The following is a 23,774-nucleotide window of genomic DNA, read 5'->3' on the forward strand; positions in this document are numbered from 1 at the left end:
AGCGAGTTGCTGAGTACATAAATTCAGTGAATACTAATTCACGTAATGGCGATGGGTCTAGGTCACCATGATATATTGTTGCAGCACAAATATCCATGGCTTCCTTAAGTGGAACATTGGTGAATAGGCTAGCAATATCAAATAAACACATGGGGCAAAATTTTTCCCCCGTTGGGGGGGGCAGGGGGAGGGGGTGGGGGAGTGCTGGAACAGGCGTGGGCGGGTGGCTCTCCAATCAGCGCCCCCAGTTGGAGGCGCGCTGCCATTTTTTGTGGGCTGGCCAATTAAGTCCCACCCAGTATGATGTCCGCATGGAAGCGCTGTGCGCTCCCTGTGCGGGTGGGGGGGGATGGTAAATGTGGAAGCGCGCTCCTTTGCACATGCCTGTGAAGAAGCGCTCCGATCTCCCTGAGACTAAGTGTTGCTTCGGGAATATCGGTTCCCAAAGGGTAAAAGTTTTTGTTTCGAAAATTTCATTTGCCATCCATGTCCCCTCATGTTACAATGTCACATGAGTTGGGACATGGACATAATTTCAAGTAAAAGTGAATGTTAATTTTTTAATTCAGTCATGAAACCTCATCCCGCCCGTGGATGAGGTTTCATGCTTTTTCAGGTGGCTGCCAGCGCTCCTGACCTGCCCACCAACCTTAAGGTTGGACGGGCAGGTCCACTAATTGCTTCAATTGATTTTTGAATGGCCTCAATAAGCTGGTGACAGGTCAGCGGGCGGGTGCACAGCTGACTCAGCTGCACCTCTGCCGACCTGAAAATGCAAATGACGTGGGATAACGTGAGCAGTTCCGCCTGATGTCATTCCACATCATTTTACGCGTCGGCGAACGGGACCCGCCCCCACTCACCGACATGAAAATTCTTGCCATGGACACAGCATTGCTATAGATATGCAAGTCCTGTATGACCTTCGAGCACACTTGAGCAAATTTCTTGATTTCTAATGGTGCCCTCTTTATTGGATTAAGGCAGCCCTCTCTATTTTCCTGTCCTCTGGGTAGCAGTGGAGTGGGGGGTTGTGGGAGCGGTGGGCGACATGGGTGGTGCAAGGCTGGGTTATCAATTAGGCAAATCACTGTCCATGTGAAATGTCTTTTGTTGTAGAACAAGAGAGCTGGATGTAAGGCAAGATCATAATCTGATCAGAGTCAAATATCCTGCACTGGCAGTGGAAGAAATAGGTTCTCACGTACCATAGAATGATACAGCACAGGAGCTGACCATTCAGCTCATTGTATCTGCACTGGTTCTTTGACAGAGTTATCTAACTTATATCCCTGCTCTTTCCACCCAGCCCTGGAAATTATTTCCCCCCAATTATTTATAACATTCCTTTTTGGAAATTAGAATTGAAGTTGCTTCCACCATTCTTTCGGGCAGAGCATTCATATAATAACAACTTGCTCATAGATTATACAAATATATGCATTAGGAGCAGTAGGGAATTCGGCCCTTCGAGCCTGCTCCACCATTTAATAAGATTATGGCTGTCCTGGTTGTGGCCTCAACCCCACTTTCCTGCCCACCCTGGTAACTTTTGACCACCTTGTTAGTCAAGGATCTATCTAACTCAACTTTAAAGATATTCAGTGACCCAACCTCCACTGCTCTTTGGGGAAGAGAGTTCCACAGACTTATGACCCGCTGAAAAATTCTCATCTCCACCTTAAATGAAAGACACTTTATTTTTAAACTTTGCCCCTAGCTTTAGTCTTTCGCATAAGGGGAAATATTGTTTCAGCATTCACCCTGTCAAGTCCCAAAGCTGGATAGACAATTTTTTGGTCTCTCAGGGAATTAAGAGACATGGGGAGCAGGGGGGGAAATGAAGTAGAAGCCCAAGATCAGCATGATCATAATGAATTGTGCAGCCGGCTCAAGGGGACATATGATCTACTCGGCTCCTATGTCTTGTGCTCTTATCCCCTCAGGATCTTATATGTTTCAATAACGTCTTCTAAATGCCAATAGATGCAGGCCCAATCTGTCCAAGGGGAGTTGAGGCTAGTTGAACTTTGTAGGGCAAGGCCCATTGTGTCCACTGAAGGCTTCCCTGGTGAGGGAACCACATCTAGCTCAGGATCGAGTGTGGAGTTATTCACATTTGTCCCATTAATCCCTAGGTTTGATGAGGAAGAGGTAGAAGCCTTCTTCAGTTCCTTTGAAAGATGGGCACAACAGCAGAGGGCTGGACCTTGCTGTTACTGAGCAAACTGACAGGGAAAGCTCACAAAGTTTACTCTCTCTTGCCTGATGAGAGTTCATTTAATTATGATGTGGCATAAAGTGCTATATTAAGCACATATGGACTGGTCCCAGAGGCACAGACTGCCCAAACATTTATTGAAGAGACTCGTAACAGGGAGTGGAAACCTTCTCACAGACCTGCAGGTGAGGAGTGGACAGTGATCCACCAGAAACATAGGGCCTATCAAAGACGTATATGGTAACATGTGTGGTTAATGCAGAAGATGTGGGCAGGGTTCTCAATGAGTACTTTGTCTAGGTTCTTAATTTAAATTTAAGGTTAGATAAAATTAAGATAAAGTAAATAAGAAATGATTAAAATGAGAAAATTAGAGATAAGCGAGGGTAGAGCAAATATTTTACTAATTTACACCTAAAGTTGTAGAACTATATAAGTAACATTTCAGTAATAAAGCTAATCTAGCATGTATTGTTAGGGATTGCTTCATTACTAAGATGCATAAATTGAAAGTTTTAAAACGTGACTAACTCCAGAAATATAGAGCTGTAACTGATCTAAGATTTAATGAAGCACCATTTTACACTAAGCGACATCTGATTCCACCATAGTTACAAATATCATGTGCAACTTCATAAAAATCTCTCAAACACAACATCATTAGAATGGAAACAATAAATATGAGGTGTACAGTATATTAAAGGATGGGATGTTGAAACTTGGCCTGAAGTTCTTGAAGAAAACCATCTAAAACAACTGCAATTATATGGATTGCACTCCCGTCTGTTTATTCACTACAATTAATGTTGTATGATGTTCTCCAATGATTGGTTTATGCAGTCGTCTCCGAACACAATCTGCAAGTTCTTAATTCGGTTTGCTTTCTCTTTTATTAATATAGTCTCCTCGTTCCTTCCAATGTTGTGCATTGATTCTATTTGTATCGTGTTAAACAATCATGTCCCCGTTGTAATATGTTTTGCATCGACCTCGGTCACTTCTGCTAATCAGCAACATTATTTGTTGAAATGTAACGAGAACTCTGAAAAACTATATAAAAAATACAGAGTTCACCGCTATTTGGAAGATAATTAACAACTGCTCCATGTTTTTTTGTTATTTGCATTGTTCCTTTCCTATCCACCCTTAGTGCAGTAGAGATTTGGAATGGTGCCTGAACACTTTTACTAGAGCGTAAGGTTCTCCATGGCAAGGGTTGGGTGCTACTAACCTCTCTACAAATATTTAGATATATATATATATAAAACCCCCCACTCCCATTTCATTTTATATTGAACGTGCTGGTCCTGGCCATGTGAGGTGAAGTTTAGGGCTGGGGCGGTGGGGACTTTGGTGGAAGATTTTTCATCTCTTTGGCGTTTTGTTGTGAATGTGGCACTTCACACCATCATCGCTGAATTAGGTTCCGTAATTATCACATAAACTCTCCTTTCATACAATCTAAAGCACACTCACTAAATGGTTCAAATCCTGCTCATAGATCCAAAATAATGTAATATCATGGAACATGTATTTATTCGGAACATTTATTTTAGAATTAACGTAATGCTTTAAGATCAATATTTTGACAAGAGCCTATGCGGGAGCTCACACGGATTGTAGACAGCTTCGAAAGATGAATTGTATATTGCTCCTCATCTTAATGTTGACTGGTTGCAGTTCACAACATCTGTTCAATGGAATGCACTATTTTAATAAATATCTTCAACAACTTTTTTTTGGATGTACACAGTGCCGTCTAACAAGAGTTTCAAAATCTCATAAGAAATAGCCACAGAATAATTTAAAACAATCTCTCACTTCCTAATGCCCGGACAAGGTTGCCAAAAGACATTTCTAGGTGCTGACTTTTTAATTCTTATTTTGCACTGATTTCGAAAGCTGGGATGATTTGAATGAAGAAATCCGTCGCTGTGTAAAAATGCACACAGATCATTTTGAATTCAACGGAAACTACATCATTTACATTGTTATTTTCTATGCTGCAAACCTTTTCAATGAAGCTATTTGAGAAAAGGCAATTGTGTGAAGAACGCACTTATAGATAATAAGTAACGCATCCTCGGTCCTTTTACCACATTATCACTCAATATTCTGCCAACAGAAACCGCCGAACAGTGCAAATGCTGCACTCCCAGCGATGGAGAAAACACCTGCAGGTGCAATGGGTGAAATAACGCTGTTTTGACAATGAATCACATTCCCAGGTACTCACAGTCTCAGAATAGGTTCCGCATCAATTGTGCAAAAATACATCTAGCAGGTCTTTCGCAGGAGACGCATCTTTCCACCCTGGATGGTGTGAAGCTGTGATTTGCTGCAGATATTTGTGGGGGACTCTGTATTCCTCACTGTAGGATTTCTGACCGGCAGGAAGTGGCGTCTTCTCGTCAGTTTCGGTGAAGTGGCGCTGAAATCGCGGTACAGGCTCCATAGCACTGCTAGTACTGCATTCACCCAGTTTCTCCTCATTTCAGTCCTCAATGGCCCACCCCGTATTCAGAGACTATGGCCCCCTGTTCTGGAATGCCCACAGCCAGAGGAAATATCATCCCTGCATCCCTGTCAGAATTTTATACGTTTCAATTAGATCCCCTCTCACTCTTCTAAACTCCAGTGAATACAGGCATAGTTGACCCAATCGTTCCTCACACAACAATCCTGCCATCCCAGGAATCAGTCTAGTGAACCTTCGCTGCTCTCCCTCCTTGGCAAACATATCCTTTCTTAGGTAAGGAGACCAAAACTACACACAATACTCCAGGTGTGCCTGTCCATCCTAAATATCAAGAACCCTTGAATATTCAGTTCCCAATGTTGGTCACCCTGCAGCAATGTCTACGTAATTACAATCATTTCGTAACTGGTTACATCCATTTGCGGTGTTAATTCATCTACCTCATTGTGAATGCTCTGTCCATTCAGATATAGTGCCTTTAGACTTGTATTTTTATCATGTCTACACATCTTTTTTTGTACTATGGCCCTATTTGCTGCTAGCCCTTGTTTCCACTTCCTTCCACTTTTGCTAACTACTTTTCTGTTTATCATTCCGATCTTTGTTTCCCTCTTTTCTGTCTCCCTGCTCAGGTTCCCATCCCCCTGCCGCTCTAGTGTAACCCCTCCCCCACAGCATTAGTGAATTCCCTGCGAGGATATTGGTCCCAGTCCGGCTGGGGTGCAACCTGTCCAGCTTGTACAGGCCCCAGCTTCCCCAGAACTGGTCCCAATGCCTCAGGAATCTAAGTCCCTCCTTCCTACACCATCTCTGCATCCATGCATTCATCCGGTCTATTCTCCTATTCCTGATCTCACTAGCATGTGGCACTGGAAGTAATCCTGAGGTCACCGCCTTTGAGGTCCTGTTTTTTAATTAATTTCCTAGCTCCCTATATTCTGCATTCAGGACCTCATCCCTCATTTTGCCTATGCCATTGGTACCGATATGGATCGCAACCTCTGGCTGCTCACTCTCTCCCTTCAGAATGTCCTGCAGCCGCTCAGTGCCATCCTTGACCCTGGCACGAGGGAGGCAACATACCATCCTGCTGTCATGTCTGTGGCTCCAGAAACATCTATCTGTTCCCCTTATGATAGAATCCCCGATCAGATCACTATTGCTCTCCCACTCTTATCTCTCCCACCCTGTGCAGCTCAACCACTCATGGTGATATGGACTTGGTTCTTGCTGCACCTCCCCCAGCAATATCCAAAATGGAAAAGAGAAGGAGATGGACCCAGGGGACTTCTGCACTACCTGCCAAGTGCTTTTACTCTGTCTGGCAGTCACCATTCCCTTTCTGCCTGTGCACTCTTTACCTGCAGTATGACAACCTCACTGTACATGCTATCCACGAAGATGTCATCCTTGTGGATGCTCCACAGTGACTTCAGCTGCAGCTGCAGCTCCGAAACACAGATTTCAAGTAGCTGCAGCTGGAGACACTTCCTGCGCATATGGTCACCCTGGACACTGGATGTGTCCCTGACTTCCCACATCACGTAGGAGGAGCATTCCACATGGCCAAGCTGCCCTGCCATGACTTACCCGTAAATTACACCCTTTATTTTTACTTCCTCTAGTTTAAAGAATATTAAAGACAGTAGAAATATAGCGTACGCCTTTTACATGAGCTTAATACATCCACCAAAATAGTGACATCCACAGCAATGCTGAATCTAACCATTTTTTCTCCGATTTCTTTTTATTTGTTTGAGAAGAGAAGTATGAAGGGAGTAAAGAATAGTATTTGGGGAGGCAATGGCATAATGGTATTTATAAGCACAGCATATAATATGTAACTGAGTGTTTAGACCTAATAATGTACAGTCTAATGGTGTGTTTACACAAAAGCTAATAAGTAACAGAGTAAACTTGCAATTAGGGGGATAAAATCCGGTTATAGATAACATGTAAAGCAAATGTGATTATGGCTGGAAAATGTGATTATGACTTGTATAAAATATGTGATGGTTGTGTAATGGGGCAGTAACTGGGAACAAGGGTTGAAAGGAATGGTCAAACTTGGAAGGCAAACAGATCGAAAATAAAGCAACCTGATAAATGTGGATCAGGTTTCTCTATGAGTATGGCTGCCAGATAGAATGATAAAAGGAGAGGTGGGTGGGTAAGTCCAGGGGAACCAAGCGGTTGCTGTGGGGATGCCTACCCACGCCCCCCTATAGGCCAGATGCCAGTCAGAGAGAACTGGTCACATGAATGGGACCTGCTCTGGCTGACCTCCTGGCTTTTCACTGGCCACGCATGTGGCCGGAAGTCGAAATTGACAAGATAAAACTTGCAACGCACAAATGACAAGCCCGCTAGCTCGGAAGTGCTCTAATCCACCACTTGGAGACAGAGACAACGCACTGATCATCCCTCTTGCTCTGTTCTCAGATAAGGCTTCCGACAACCAGAACTAGTAATGATTGTAAGCATGAGAATTTGCTGGTGAGTCAATAAAGTTCAATGTGATTTTATTCAAACTTGCCGAGTCTGGTTGAGTGGGATTTGACTTTGGGCTATTGTATCAGGAGTAAACCTGTGAACCTGGGAGGGTACTGTCATAAGGGATGTGCAGCCTACATATTGTCACTGATTAGTATTCCAGAGACCCAGTATAATGCTCTGGATGCGCAGGTTTGAATCCCACCAAGGCAGATGGTGAAATTTGAATTCAATAAAAATCTGGAATTAAAAGTCTGATGATGACCATGAAACCATTGCCAATTGGCATAAAAACCCCATCTAGTTCACTCATGTCCATTAGGGAAGGAAATCTGCTGTCCTCACCTGTCTGGCCTTCGTGTGACTCCAGATCCATAGCAATGTGTTTGACTCTGAAATGCCTTCTGAACAAAGGCAATTAGGGATGGGCAATAAATGTTGGGCTAGCCAGCTACACCCACATCTCATGAACAAAAAAGTAAATAAAAAATCTGGAGGCTGCTCATAAAAAAACCTGCACATTATAGACTATCATGAAGGTTGTCCGATTCATTTAATCTCCCACAGGAAGGTTCTCTTTAAATGCTCCTTGACATTCAAAGGTAATCACAGAAAATTCCAGGAAATTGACCCAACTCCACAATTCCACTTTTCATCACTGACCATCTGACTTCTATGGTTAACAAGTTGTTCTCTTTCCCTCCTCTCTCAGAATTGAAATCATCATGTTTGTAGTAGCATTGAATCAGCCCAGTGTGTACTTTAGTTGTCTAATAGCAAATATCACTTAGAAATTCATCCAACTTTTTAAGGAGTTATTCGTAATGGTATCAATTGCTTATCGGGGCATTCATAAATCCACAGATATGCATGAAAAAATATTTCTAATTTCACCAGAGATCTGTTAATTTTGAACCTTTATCTTCTAGAATCGTGCTGCCAATACCACTTAAGTTGTTTTCATCTATGTTACAGAATCTTTGCAGATGCAAATGGTCATTATGGAGATCAATCACTTCAGTGTAGACCACTTAACATTTCTGCACGTACTCACAGATGCATCACCATGGAAAAGGAAATGCAACAGTCTATGGGGGGAGACTCTGAACATCATGGTGCTCACAGCCAGCAACAGTTAAGCAGCCAGGTAAGGGAGGGAAACAGCAGTGTTGAGTTTACGGTTGCACTGTACAATGGTTAAGATCGGCGATGATGGACCTAACCATCTTTACTCTGATTTCTTTTCATTTGTATCCTCATATGTAACTGTATAGAGCTAAATCTGGAAATAAAGTACATACACACTCAAAATAAATGAAACTACATTCAATGAATATTTGCATTATACAATAAATCTCCTTTTTGTTTAGGCAGTATCATCAATACTGTTTGTCAGCTAAAGCTGAGTTTTTTTTGCAATATTTAATGCACCAAGATATAAGAATTGTCTCTCTGGTAGTATTGTCACCTCTGAGTTAGAAAGTGTGGGTTCAAACCTCAATCCAGAGGTTTAGTCACTTGACCCAGACTGACATTTCAATGCAGTATTGGGCGACTGCTATCCTGTTGGGGGGAGTTGTATTTTGGATGAACCTGAGGAAGAGTAAAGGTATTCCAATTGTGTCATCACTCAAGCACCAGTTCAACTGGAGTCCTCATAGATATATTCTTGGGCACATCCTATCTGTCAGTTGCATAGTGCGCCTTGGCAACGCAATGTCAGATTCATAAGAGCTTAATAAATAAAACCAGAAGTCAGCCATTTTTCCCTTTAAATCTGCAATACCATTGAAGGATCATGGCTGATCTTCTACCTCTACCACAAACAATCCCCAATCCATTGATTCCCTTAGTAGCCAAAAATCTATCACTCTTTATCTTGAGTATATACGATGACTGAGAATCCACAGCTCTCTGGGGTAGACTTTACCCTTTGAATGAAAGTGTTTCTCTTCTACTCAGTCCTAAATGGCTGGCCCCTATTATGACACAGCCGATGGTAAAGGTTAAGCTGTTAAAATCCCAGAGGGAAACTTGAAACAACTGTCATAATCTATTTTTGCAATTTGTGTGTTTCAAGATGCAGGCTTTGAATCCAATAGTAATAAGACCACTGAGTCTCAAGAGTTTTTTTATAAAACTAAATTAAACATTTATTAATACAAGAAAAATTGTAAGCACATACATATATCTACAAAAGTACTACTGTAATAACTACAAAAATCCCCTAATTAACCTGATTTGCAGTGACACCCCCACTGAGGCAACAGTAAAACTCATAGGTTTAAAAAGATCCCAGGCAAAGCACATTTGACCTTTCAAATTCAAAACGAAGTTCCTTGCAGACACAGTTGCAGGCGTACATGCTGGTTAGATCTTAAATGCCTCTGCCTTACACACACACAAACTCCTTTCTGTTTATACCTAGCTTTTCCTTTGAATGAAAATTTTGCATGGTATCACAAGGCTTGTAATGTTACATCTTCTAACAATAATTTTCATCCCGCTAATTTTATTAGTAATAGAAACACATTGCTTGGCGTCTCCCAACTAGGTGCAAGATTTTACTCCCACTCTTGAATGCTTTATTCAACAAATGCAAATGTATACCTTTAACACCTGTGTTTCTAAACTTCCCCGTATTTATCTAATTACCATTTTAAATCTACTTCTTTCTATACATCAAAGCACACAGACTAGCTGGTTTTAATCCAATTAACACACACACACATACACACACATAGACACAGATACCACTAAACTCTATTTAAAAAAATAATTTCCATTAACATTATAGACATTAATCCCTTCATGTCACCCCTTATTCTGAGAGTGTGAGCCTAAGTGCTCGACCCCCCTCATCCAGGGGAAGCATTTTCTCAGCCTCTACCCTATCAAGCCCCTTAAAAGAAATTATATGTTAGTATGACATCACCTGTCTTTATCTAAAATCTAGGGAATATAAGGTCTAGTCTGCTTAATCTTTCCTCTTGGAGAATCCCTTCTTCTCAGAAAGGAGTCCAATAGATCTTCATTGCACTCTCTTTAAAGCAAGTATGTCCTTCCTTGGCTTAGGAGACCACATATACATTGATGACTCCTAGCTGTCCCTCACCACCATGTCACTCAAGCCTCCACTGTCTGACTTGTCACACTGCTTGCCCCGAAATCCAGTATTGGATGAACAGATATTTCTCCAATTAAATGTTGAGAATAATTGGTCCCTACCACAAACTCTGTTCCCTAGCCTTTGACTCCATCCCATGACGTTGGTCACTGTCTGAGACTGAAGCAGACAGTTTGCAATCTTGGCATCCCATTTGGCTCCAATATTTGGTCTGTCACAAAGCCTGCCAATTTCCACTATTCTAATGTCAGATTGACTCTCTCCATCCCATCTCAGCTCATCTACAGCTGAAACCCCAGGCTTTTGTTACCTCTAGACTCGGTTACTCCAATGAACTACTGCCCAGCCTCCCACATTGTGCACTCTGTTAGTAAGAACTCATTCAAGCCCATAGCTTAAATCAAAAATTCCAATCACACATCATCTTTGTTCTCGCTGATTTTGGTTGACTCCTTTATTGGCATTGCCTCAATTTTAAAATTCTCATCCTTGCTTTGAAATCCCTCCATGGCCTCAAGCTTTCCTATCGCTATAACCTCTACCAGGCCCACAATCCTCTGAGATCTCTGTGCTCCTTCAATTCCGCTGTCTTGCTCATATCCAATTTTCTTCACTCTTCCATTAAGGGCTGTGTCTTCAGCTGTCTAGGCTCTAGGAATTGGAATCTTGGAATTTTCTCCCAAGGCTTTTCTGCTTCTCTACTTCTACTTCTTTCTTTAACATTCTCCCTAAAACCTATCTATGACTCCTTATGTGGCTTGGTGTCAAATTCAATTTGATGTTGCTCCTTGAAGCATTTAAGATGGTTTACTATATTAAAAGTGTGATATAAGTTATTGTTATTATCCCTCAAGCAACGTTACTTAAATAGATTATCTCTTCACTTATCTCATTACTATTCATGTGATCTTGTTGTGCGCAAATTGTCTGTCATGTTTCCCTGCATTATAATGGTGGTTACACTTCAGAAGTCCTTTATTGGCTAGAAAGTGCTTTGGAATGTTCTAAGATGTGACAGGGGCTATAAAATGTAAGTTATGTTTTGATTCATACCCTGGCACATTTGCACACTCATTCATAGCCGAAGAAGAGCAGGCTTTAACTTAGTTATAATGCAGCTGGTAAAAGTTTTAGAAAGGGAGTTTAGAAGGAATGGAAGGTTCAGGTGTGAAAAACATAAGAAATTGGTGCAAGTGTAGACATATGGCCCATCAAGCCTGCTCGGCCATTCAATATGATCATGGCTGATATTCAACTTCAACTCAACTTTCCTTCATTCCCTGGGAGACCAAATATTTGTCCATCTCAGATTAAATATGAACAAGAAGAAAGAACAAAGAAAAGTACAGCAGAGGAACAGGCCCTTCGGCCCTCCAAGCCTGCGCTGATCATATTGCCCATCAACTAAAACATTTTGCACTTCCGGGGTCCGTATCCCTCTATTCCCATCCTATTCATGTATTTGTCAAGCTGCCTCTTAAACACTACTATCGTACCTGCTTCCACCACCTCCTCTGGCAGCGAATTCCAGACACTCACTACCCTCTGCGTAAAAAACTTGCCCCGTACATCTCCTCTATAGTTTTTTCCTCTCACCTTAAATCTATGTCCCCTTGTAATTGACTCTTCTACCCTGGGAAAAAGCTTCTGACTATCTATTCTGTCTGTGCCACTCATAATTTTGTAAACATCTATCAAGTCGCCCGTCAATCTCCATTGCTGTAGTGAGAACAACCTGAGTTTCTCCAACATCTCCTCATAGCTAATGACCTCTAGACCAGGCAGCATCCTGGTAAACCTCCTCTGCACCCTCTCCAACGCCTCCATATCCTTCTGGTAATGTGGCGACCAGAATTGCACGCAATATTCCAAGTGTGGCCTAACCAAAGTTCTATACAGTCGCAGCATGATTTCCCAGCTTTTATACTCAATACCCCTGCCAATGAAGGCAAGCATGCCATATGTCTTCCTAACTACCTTATCCACCTGTGTTGCCACTTTCAGTGACCTGTGGACCTGTACACCCAGATCCCTCTGCCCGTCAATGCACTTAAGGGTTCTGCCATTTTCTGTATAATTCCTGCCTGTATTAGACATTCCAATATGCATTACCTCGCAACTGTCCTGATTAAACTCCATCTGCCATTTCTCCGCCCAAGTCTCCAACCGATCTATATCCCATTGTATCCTTTGACAATCCTCTTCATTTTCTGCAACTCCTCCAACCTGAGTGTTGTCTGCAAACTTACTAATTAGCCCAGTTACATTTTCCTCCAAATATGCTAAATGGTGAAGCATCCACAACCCTCCTTGAGAGAGAATTCCAAGGATTCACCACCCCTTGACTGAAGATATTTCTCCTCATCTCAGTCCAAAATGATTATCCTCTTATCCTGAGACTGTGTTCCCATGTTCTATATTCTCCAGTCAGGGAAATTATCTCTTAGTACCTATCCTGTCAAGCCCTTTCAGAATATTGTATTTTGTATACAGGTGCCTAGCATTTGTTATAGACATAGCTATTTGGACTTAACCCCCTTGGAGATGTCTATGATTATACTCAGGTACAGCCAAGACACTGTCAGACAGTTGTGTCACTTTGTGCTAGATGCACTGCAGAACAACTGCATTGTAAGTAGGTATTCACCAGAAATTTGATTGAACTATATACAGTACTGAACCATTATGTTTGTAATGTGACTGAACCTTTCTACTGGAAATCACACCAAATCATTGAGTTCAACAAAGACCAGCAAGAGGAAAGGCGGCATGGATTTTATCAGGTTACCTGCCTCTTTAACCTGAAAAGAAGCTTGAGAAGCAAAGGCACAGAGGAAAAATTGCCAGGAAAAAGTTCCAAAGAAAGGCTTGGAAGCTGAAAGCAGCAACTTAAAATTGCTTACTGCAGTAGAAGACTCCATAGAATCTGTCTTGGGAGTCCAGCTTTAAATCCCAGAGTGCAGAGTCAGCAGACCTAGCTGGGGTGAGCTAAAATCTTCTAAAATTCCAGGCTCCAGCAAGACCCGAGCAAACTTTTCAGTAGTCAGAAGGGCAGTTTGGAAAAAACTTCATTGCTAAAAGCCAATCCCCAAGTTAGCTCCTGAACACATTGTGCCTGAACTCACTCCAAAGTGGAAAAGAGAAAAAAAACATCATTTAGGGCCATCGTAAATTAGAAACTCAGCTAAAGACAAGCAAAAGCCAATATTTGATGAATTCGCAGTAAAGCAAAGTAAAAGTAAAGTGCTGAACAGGAAAAGTCTCCAGGCAGTCGATCCAGGCAGCCGTTGTTCAAAAAATCTTTTCAATCTGGGCGTTATCGTCATTGTAGCAGAGCCCACCAAAAGAAGCAAGCATGGGAAATCCCTTTGTCTTTAAACAAGCGGTAATTCATCTTGAATTTCAGCAACTTCTTAAAGCTGAACCTACACTTTTAAATTTTAACCATGGATCAGAATTCCATATTTCCAAATCAGTTTGGGCTAAACTAAAGCCCAGATCAATCACATAATTGGGGACTTTGGAGGAGAAGATTCCTAAGAAACAGCGTCGCTTCAGGTTTTGACAAAAAGTCAGAAGTGGAGCAGGTTAGCACACTATTTGGTCGGCCTGATTCCAGACGACATTACTGCAAGGCAGAGAATCAATGAATCGTCTGCTAAATTTGAAGAAGTAATAAAATCATTTTAACTTTTGTTTAAGGAGCAATAAAATATTTGAAAGAGCTTATTTTAATAAACCAGTCCAGCAGCCAGAGGTACCTGTTGGCTCATTCATCAATGATATGTACGGGAGGGCAGGAGGTTATGAATACGGAGACTTAAATTCTGAACTGATCAGAGATACAATAGTGGTAGAACTTGCATACTCTGACTTGTGCAAACAAAGGAAGATCTAACCCTGGAAATGGCAATCCAGATAGTTAGGCAGTGAGAGCTCTGCGGGCAGCACAGACCATTTTAAGGGAGTAAATAAACTGTGGTGCAGAGGCCAACCCACAGTTCAGCTGGTTAAGCAATGAAGACACAGGGTCACTCCAGGTTAGGAAACAGATACCCGAACTGCTCAGTAGAAAGATTATGTCAACACTGTGGAACAAAGCGCCCCCACAGGTGAGAATGATGTACTGTAATTTCAGCCCAATGCTTTCAGTGCAACAGGACTGTTACTACGGAAAACTGTGCTCGGCAAAAATCTCAAACTGCACGGAATGCCCAAAGATGACCCACAAGGTCGACAGTGCAAAACCAGAAGCCACACAAACATGTTTCTGGGGTGAACTCAAAAATCTTGGTTTCTCATTTTGGAATGCGGACATTTCAGTCAATGAACAAATAACAAATTTTAAATTAGACACACAGGAGCCAGTGTAACAGTCCTGTCGGATAAAGAACCATGGCTAAAAGTTCTCTGGCTTCGAACAACAGACACACCACTCTATGGACCCAGAGAAATCCCACTTTCAGTCATAGGCATGATTTTGGAGCCACTAAGGTATGGCGGCAAACAGATCTTTGAGCTGATGCATGTCATCCATAACCAGCCTTTTCCTCTTTTGAGCAGAGATAACTGTGTAGCCCTCGATCTCCTTAAAACAGCAGAAGATGTCAAGACACTGTTATTAATCATATAGAACTGCAAGTTCCCAAGTATTCAAACAAAAAAGGGTATCCTTACTGGGACTTAAGCACTCAACTGTCTTCTCTCTTTGTGGAGCAGGATTGTCCATTCTCGTTACAGGTGCTGGAAAACCTTCAATGGTCAGACCAGCCAACCACCCAGGAGGTAATCACGGCACCTCCAGTGGAGGATGTAAAAGAGAGTGACCAGCAGTCAGATGAGCCACAACCTCTGGCTCCAACAACAGTATAACAGGTCAACACTGCAACCACTAAACATATGCCACAACTCCCAGCCAGCATGCCAAAGCCACAGAAAATGCTGGAACCTGGTAGCAGCCATCCATTGCTGACAGTGAAACGCAGACTTGAGCATACCATTAAATCTCTTTCTAGTCACAGGAATGCTCATCCTCTGCCACAGAGGACAACATGATGACCCACACGATGAAAGAAGGAGAGAAAAAAGTTACAAGGAGACAAGCAAAATGTTCATCCACCTCGCAAAAAATGAGTTAGGGTAGCACCCACTGATCAGCGTGACAGCAGGACAAACCGGCGGCATTTCAGTATGAACGGATGGATAAAAAAATACCTAGATGCCAGAACAATGTTCAAACCAACAGAAAGAACCAGCAGCTTACAACTCCACCGACAGCAGTGCGAGCAATGCATAGATGGCCTCCAGACTGCCTGAAGCTTTGATTTCAGGACTTGAAGAGGGGACATGCGATAGTAATGACAATGTAAATATATGGTAGTAATAACAATGAAAGACATGAAGTAAACTAGTATAACTCAAAATACATTGGTTAAAGACTTAGGGGGAGATGTAGTATTAGTGTCTGGTACATACAAGGTTAATGTGGGATGCAGTATTGCTCACACAGTGATGTAAGACAGCAGATGACTCGCACCTGGTGACAGCCTTGTGTACCTGCAAGAATGCAGAATGCTCCTAGCTCTACCCATAGAACCATAGAAAGTTACGGTGCAGAAAGAGGCCATTCAGCCCATGCACCAGCCAAAAAGAGAAAAAAGAAACTAGCTGCTCATTTTAATCCCACTGTCCAGCACATGGTCCGTAGCCTTGCAGGCTACAGCACCTCAGATGTAGATTCAGGTACCTTTTAAATGAGTTGAGTGTTTCAGCCTCAACCACCAACTTAGGCAGTGAATTCGACTTACCTTCCAGGGTGAGAGGTGTCAGGCCTGTGTGGGAGCACCCTTCCTGAGCTGCTCGGTGGATTTGAAAAAAATTATGGAAGTGATATACCAGAAAAGTCATGAGTTGATTGGTTCTTGAGCAGCTGCTATAGGGGCTGTGTTTCAACCCCAGTAATTTTGAAAAATGTAAATTTCTAAACTAGCACAGGGAAAGTAAGAATTTATCAGCACAGGAGCGGGAGCTGATTTGCGAATAATTTCTACTTTCTACAAATCTACAGTTTATAGTTAATAGTACAAGAGTAAAGTTAAAGTAAGTTAAAGTAAGTAAAAACAACTAAAGTTAAATTAAATGAAGTGATTTAAAAGGTTAAGGTTAAGGCATGGCATGACAACTCAGCCAAGCAGAATGCCCATCCTGTGGCATGTGGGAAGTCATGGATGCTTCTCGTGACCCAGATGAGCCCATGTGCGGGAAGTGTCACCGGCTGCACAAGCTTGAGCTCCGCGTTTCAGAGCTTAAGCAGCGGCTGGAGTTACTGAGGTGCACCTGTGAGGCAGAGAACGACGTGGATAGCACGTTCAGAGAGGCGGTCACACCACACGTTAGGGGCAAGCAGGCAGATAGGGAATGAGTGACCGCCAGCCAGTCCAAGAGAAAGATGCAGGTAGTGCAGGAGTCCCAGAGCTCCCGCTCACTAACCTTTCAATTCTGGATATCGGTGAGGGCGATGTATCCTTGGAGGACTGCAGCAAGAGCCAAGCCACTGGCACCACGGGTGGCCCAGCTATACAGGAGGGGAGAAGAAGAGTGGAAGGGCAGTACTGAAAAGGGATTCTTTAGTCAGGGGAGCAGGCAGGTGTATCTGCATCAATGTGACTCCAGGATGGTTTGTTGCCTCCCTGGTGCTAGTGTCAAGGATGTCATAGAATGGCTTAAGGAAATTCTTGTGTGGGAGGGCGAACAGCCAGAGGTCGTGGTCCAGATTGATACAAATGACATAGGTAGGAGAGGGATGTGGTCCTGCAATCAGAATTTAGGGAGCTAGGTAGACAATTAGCAAAGCAAAGTATTAATCTCCAGATTACTCCCAGTGCCACATGCAAGTGAGTACAGAAATAGGAAGATAAGACAGACGAATGTGCGGCTGAAAAGATCATGCAGAAGGGAGGGCTTTAGATTCCTGGGACACTGGGACTGGCTCTGGGGAAGATGGCACCTGTACATGCCAGACGGGTTGCATCGACCAGAGCTGGGACTGATTTCCTTGAGGGGCATTTTGCTAGGGCTGTTGGGGAGGGTTTAAACTAACTCAGCAATGGTGTGGGGACCAGTCAGAGATAAATAGATTCTTGTTAGGCAAGAGAATCAAAAGTTATCAGGGGTAGGTGGCAATGTGTAAATCGAAACACAAGATTATCAGCCATAATCAGTTGATGTGGTCTACAGGGATTATAGAAAGGCTTTTGACAAAGTCCCACATGGCAGGCTGGTTTAAAAAAACTGCCCATGGGAGGATATTGAGGGGTGTAGAGGAAGCAAGGGATCTTGGAGTGTATGTCCACAGATCCCTGAAGTTAGCAGGTCAGGTCATAAAATTGTTAAGAAGGCATAGATTTAAAGTGATTGGTAGAAGGATTAGAGGGGAAATGAGGGATCAGAGATAGGGCTCTGGAACTCACTGCCTGAAAGGGTAGTAAAGGCAGAAACCCTCAACTCATTTAAAAGGTGTCTGAATATGCACTTGAAGTCCCGCAACCTCCAGGACTGTGGACCAAGTGTTGGAAACTGGGGCTTATTTTTCAGCTGCACTGATACAAGGGGCAGGGTGGCCACATTCTGTGCCATACATTTTGCTACATTTTCTAAATTCTCCAGATATTTGAAAAGGAGAAATGTGCAGGAATGGGGGGAGAGGGTGGGCAGTGGCAGTACTTGAATTGCTCCATAGGAGATCCAGCACAGACACAATGGGCCAAATGGCCTTCATTCATGTTATAACTGTTGTAATATGCTTTAGGGGTTGGCAGCATGGCATCATCAGAAGGGAAGTGTGTCATGGGATCCAGTTTTATTTTCACTTTTGTCTGTGAACAGAACACACCACAGCTCTGATGTTTTCAAGCTTTCTATCCATGTATGTCTGTTCCTAGTTTTAATAAATGAACCCACAACGCATTTATCCAATCCCTTATTGCTTGGTGTCTTTATATCATCATAACAACACATGGTGTTCAACGGTGGTGAAACAGTGTGGCAGCGAGATTAAGTACAAGTACGACATGGTGAACAGCCTTACGTAATACTGGATGGTATGAGACGATCCTTGACATTTTGGTAAGACTGCAACAAGGTTGAAGTGTCAGAGAATGTTGAAGACACAGAGTGCTTACTGTGCAGAAAAGCTTTGAAGACACAGTTCTCAAATAAAGGACTACTAAGCTGATGGACCCCCCCCGTGGCGCGATTGCAGAACACAGCCTCTGAGTTCAATGAGTGGGACAGCGCATTGAGGGGTCCAGCACCAGGTTAGCTCTGGGTTAGCCAGGAAAGGTAAATGACCAGAGTGTGGGCTGCATCAATAGCGAGCGAGGGAGAGTTAAACAAAAAAAAGTCATCATATAAATCGAGCCAGAGAAATTTGCAATTATAATGGGCGGAGCTTCGGAAAAGTATGTGAAAGCTGTTATGGCAACACTCATCCCAGGTACTATAGGAGAAGGAATGTCAAAGGGATATTGCAAAATGTCCACAAAACCCCCCAGTTTGAATTGGGAAACAGCTGACCTATTATCTAAATTTAAAATGTTTAAACAGCCTAGAGAGCTTTCTTGATTCAGGTGTGTCAGAAACAGTCAAGCAAGCCATAAAAATTCATCTAGCAATTGGAAATGAATGTCTACACGGGCTGAATATGTCAGGATTAACAGCAGAAGAGCTAAAGGATCCCCAAAAGATATCGACTACATTGGAAGATCACTTCAGAATCAGGTTAAACTTTCGTATTCATTGTCTAGATTCCATGTCATTTCCACAACAGCCTACAGAATCCATAGATCACTTTGCCATTGGCTTTGTTTCTCTTCCCAGATGCTGCCACACCTACTGAAAATTTCCAGCAATTTTTGTTTTTATTTCAGAATTTCTTTTCGTAGTCATGGTGAACAGTTGTTTTTCAGACAGAGGGATGGTTTATGGAACAATTTTTCAGGGGGATGTGGTGGTGTACTGGTGTTTTCACTGAACTGGTAATCCAAAGACCCAGGGACCCAGGTTTGAATCTCACCACAGATGGGGGAATTTGAATTTTAAAAAAAATCTGGTATTAAAAGTCGAATGACGTCAAGAAAACGTCGTACAAACCCATCTGATTCATGGATAAAAGCAAAGAACTGAGGATGCTGGAAATCCCAAACTAAAACAAAAACAGAAATACCTGGAAAAACTCAGCAGGTCTGGCAGCATCGGTGGAGAAGAGCACGGTTGACGTTTCGAGTCCTCGTGACCCTTCAACAGTTCTGATTCATCAATGTCCTTTAGGGAAGGGAAATAGCTGCCCTTACCTAGTCTGGCCTGCATGTGACTCGAGATGTCAAGCAATGTTGTTGACTCTTAAATGCCCTCTGAAATAGCCCAGCAAGCCACTTAGTTGTATCAAACTGAAAGGAATGAAACCAGATGGACTAGCCAGACCTTGACAACGGCAAACTCAGATGTGTCAACCCTGCAAAGTCTTCCTTACTAACATCTGGGGGCTAGTGCCAAAACTGGAAGAGCTGTCTCACAGACTAGTCATAATCACAAAATCATACCTTACTGATAATATCCCAGACACCACCATCACCATTCCTGGACATGCCCTGTACCACTGGCAAGACAGACCCAGCAGAGGTGGCGGCACAGTGCTATACTTTCAGGAAGAAGTTGCCCTGGGAGTCGTCAACATCAACTCTTCACTCCATAAAGTCTCATGGCATCAGGTCAAACATGGGTAAGGAAACCTCCTGCTGATCACTGCTTACCACGAAACCCTGCCCCTCAGCTGATGAATCAGTATTCCTCCATGTTGAACACAACTTGGAGGAAGCACTGAGTGGGGCAAGGGCTCAGAATGTACTCTGGGTGGGGAGCTTCAATACCCATCATCAAGAGTGGCTCAGTAGCATCATTACTGACCGAGCTGGCCGAGTCCTAAAGGACTGAGCTGCTAGACTGAGTGTGCGGCCGGTTGTGAGTGAACCAACAAAACATACTTGGCCTCATCTTCACCAATCTGCCCGCGACAGATGCATCTGTCCATGACAGTATCAGTAGGAGGGAACACCGCACAGTCCTTGTGGAGACGAAGTCCCGTCTTCACATTGGGGATACCCTTCATTGTGTTGTGTGGCACTACCACCGTGCTAAATGGGATACATTTCAAATAGATCTAGCAGCTCAATCCTGGGCATCCATGAGGTGCTGTGTGCCATCAGAAGCAGCAGAATTGTACTTATAAATCTGTAACCTCATGGCATAGATATCCGCCACTGTACCATCAAGCCAGGAGATCAACCCTGGTTCAATGAAGAGTGCAGGAGGGCATGCCAGGAGCAGCACCAGGTATATCTAAAATTGAAGTGTCAACCTGGTGAAGCTACAACACAGGACTACTTGTATGCTAAACAGGATCAGCAGCAAGTGATAGACAGGGCCAAGCGATTCCATAACCAATGGATCAGACTTAAGCTCTGCGGTCCTGCCACATCCAGTTGTGAATGGTGATAGAAATCAAACAACTCAATGGAGGAGGAGGCTCCACAAATATCCGCATCCTCAATGATGGAGGAGCCCAGCACATCAATGCAAAAGATAAGGTTGAAGCATTTGCAACAACCTTCAGCCGGAAGTGCTGACTGGATCATACATTATGACCTCCTCTGGAAATCAGCAGCATCACAGGTGGCTGTCTTCAGCCAATTCAATTCACTCCACGCGATATCAAGAAACAGCTGAAGGCACTGGATAGTGCAAAGGCTATGGGCCTGCCCTGAAAATATTCCAGCAATAGTGCTGAAGACTTGTGCTCCAGAACTTGCCACGCCCCCGCCAAGCTGCTCCAGTACAGCTACAACACTGGTGCCTACCCGGCAATGTGGGAGATTGTCCAGGTATGCCCTGTACATAAAAAGCAGGACAAATCCAACCTGGCCAATTACCGCCCCATCAGTCCTCTCGATCATCAGTAAAGTGATGGAGGAGGTCATTAACAATGCTACCAAGCGACACTTGCTTAGCAATAGCCTGCTCACTGATGCTTATTTTAAGTTCCTTCAGGGCCACTCAGCTCCTGACATCATTACAGCCTTGGTTCAAACATGGACAAAAGAGCTGAACTCCCAAGGTGAAAGTGACTGCCCCAGACAACAAGGCAGCATTTGACCAAGTGTGGCATCAAGGAGCCCTAACAAGACTGGAGCCAATGGTGAACATGGGGAAAGCCCTCTGCTGGTTGGAGTCATACCTAGCACAAAGGAAGATGGTTGTGGTTGTTGGAGGTCAGTCATCTCAGCTCCAGGACATCACTGCAGGAGTTACACAGGCTAGTGTCCTTGGCCCAACCATCTTCAGCTGCTTCATCAGCGACATTCCTTCCATCATAGAGCCAGAAATGGAAATGTTCACTGATGATTGCACAATGTTCAGCACCATTCGCTAATCCTCAGATGCTGAAGCAGTCCATGTCCAAATGCAACAAGACCTGGACAATATCCAGGCTTGGGATGACAAGTGGCAAGTAACATTCACACCACACAAGTTCCAAGCAATGACCATCCCCAACAAGAGAGAATCTAACCATTGCCTCTTGACATTCAGTGGCATTACCATCGCTGAATCCCCCACTATCAACATCTTAGGGGTTACCGTTAACCAATAACTGATCTGGACTAGCCATGTACACACTGTGGCTACAAATGCTGGTCAGAGGCTAGGAATTTTGTGGTGAGTAACTCAGCCAATTCTGGATCCAATTTGACAAATTGCCTTGCATCCCATGGGCTCTTACCTTCGTTATCAGTCTCCCATGTGGGACCTAATCAAAAGCCTTGCTGAAGTCCAAGTAGACTACATCAAACACATTGCCCTCATCTACACACCTGATCACCTCTTCGAAACATTCAATCAAATTGGTCAGAGGTGACCTCCCCTTAACAAAACCATGCTGACTGTCCTTGATTAATCCCTGCCTCTCCAAGTGTAGATTAATTCTGTCCCTCAGAATTGCTTCCAATCGTTTCCCCACCACTGAGGTTAAAAGACTGGCCTGTAGGTCCCTGGTTTGGTTTATCCCTTCCTTCCTTCTTGTATAACAGTACCACACTGGCCGTCCTCCAGTCCTCTGGCACCTCTCCTGTGGCTAGAGAGTTATTGAAAATTATTGCCAGTGCCCCTGCTATCTCCTTCCTCGCCTCACTCAACAGGCTGGGATACATTTCATCTGGATTTGTCTACTTTTAAGCCTGCTTGACCACTTAGAACCTGATCCCTTTCTATGCTAATTTCTTTAATTATATCACAGTCCTTCTGCCTGACTTCCATACCCACTTGTGAACACCAAAACAAAGTATTCATTTAGAACCCTACCTATGTCTTCCAGCTCCACACACAAATTACCACTTAATGGGCCCTACTCTTTCCCTCATTATCCTCTTATTCTTAACGTACTTGTAAAATAACTTTGCATTTTCCTTCATCTTACCTGCTAATGCTTTTTCATTCCCCCTTTTTGCTCTCCAAATTTCCTTTGTAAGCTCCCCCCTACACAATATAGTCCTCTAGGGCTTCTGCTGTTTTGAGCCATTGGTATCTGCCATAAGCCTTCCTTTTTCTATTTATCCAATCCTGTATACCCCTCGACATCCAGGGTTCCCTGGATTTGTTTGTCCTGCCCTTTGTCTTTACTGGAATGTGTTGGCCCTGTATTCTCCTTATTTCCTTCTTGAATGAGTCCCACTGCTCTGACGCAGATTTACCTAAAAGTAGCTGCTCCCATTCCACTCTGGCCAAATCATATCTGATCTTATTAAAATCGGCCTTCCTCCAATTTAGAACTCTGATATCTGGCCCATTCTTGCCCTTTTCCATAACAGCCTTGTATCTAACGGAGTTATGATCACTATCTGTGAAATGCTCTCATATTGATACCTCTACCACTTGCCCGCCTTCATTCCCTAAAATTAAGTCCAGGACCACCCCCTCTCTTGTAGGACCTTATATGTACTGGTTTAAAAAGCTCTCCTGGATACATTTTAAGAATTTCACTCCCTCTAAACCTATCGCACTATGACTAACCCAGTTAATGTTGGGGAAGTTTAAATCCCTCACTATAATTTTTACACTTCTCTGAAATTTGCCTATATATCTGCTCATCTATTTCTCCCTGACTGTTTGGGGGCCTATAGTACACTCCCAGCAATGTGATTGCTCTATTTCTGTTTTTAAGTTCTTCCCATATGGCTTCGTTTGAGGGGCCTTCTAAGATGTCATCCCTCCTTACTGCTGTAATTGATCCCTTGATCAATATTGCGATATCCCTTCCTCTTTTACCTCCTTCCCTGTCTCGCTTGAAGACCCCATATCCTAGAATATTGAGCTGCCAATCCTGCCCCTCTCTCAACCATGTTGCT

This window comes from Cetorhinus maximus, chromosome 5, assembly GCF_964194155.1.
Source record: "Cetorhinus maximus chromosome 5, sCetMax3.hap1.1, whole genome shotgun sequence".
In the NCBI taxonomy this organism is placed as follows: domain Eukaryota; kingdom Metazoa; phylum Chordata; class Chondrichthyes; order Lamniformes; family Cetorhinidae; genus Cetorhinus; species Cetorhinus maximus.